The following is a 514-nucleotide window of genomic DNA, read 5'->3' as shown; positions in this document are numbered from 1 at the left end:
ATCACCCGGCTTCTCCCGAGGGGAAAGGGGAGAAACTCGTGGCGCGCGGGCAGAGCGCAAGACCAGCCGGCCCCCGACCACCTGAGACCCCCTGGTGCCTCAAGTCACGTGAAATCAGTAAACGTACTATTTTCCTGATAAAGAAGGCTTTCCTTTTACGTCATTTTTTTTGTGTGTCTTCATCCAACAAACCGCGAAGACGAGGGTGCTGTGAAAATCCAAACTGAAAAAAACCCAAACCCTGTGGAAGACCCTCACAGGCTTTCCAGGCCCCCCCCGAGGACAGAAAGCCCAAGGGATGATTCCCGCCCGGCTGCTTTCAGCCGTGATTTACCACAGCTAATCCCCCTCCCCCCCACACCCACAGCTGCCACCTGCATTTTGGACAAACCCCCCCATGTCGGGCCAAGGCCCTCTCAAAAGCCTGAACACCGGCTGCCAAAGCTGCTCTTCGGGGGTCAGCGCCGCGTGCTCCCGGCGGGAGCGGCCCCTCAGCCGGGCCGGGCGGGCGCGC

This window comes from Aptenodytes forsteri, unplaced genomic scaffold, assembly GCF_000699145.1.
Source record: "Aptenodytes forsteri isolate BGI_AS27 unplaced genomic scaffold, ASM69914v1 Scaffold266, whole genome shotgun sequence".
Classification (NCBI taxonomy): Eukaryota; Metazoa; Chordata; class Aves; order Sphenisciformes; family Spheniscidae; genus Aptenodytes; species Aptenodytes forsteri.
The sequence above is the reverse complement of the archived record's forward strand: the minus strand, read 5'-3'. Positions refer to the sequence as shown.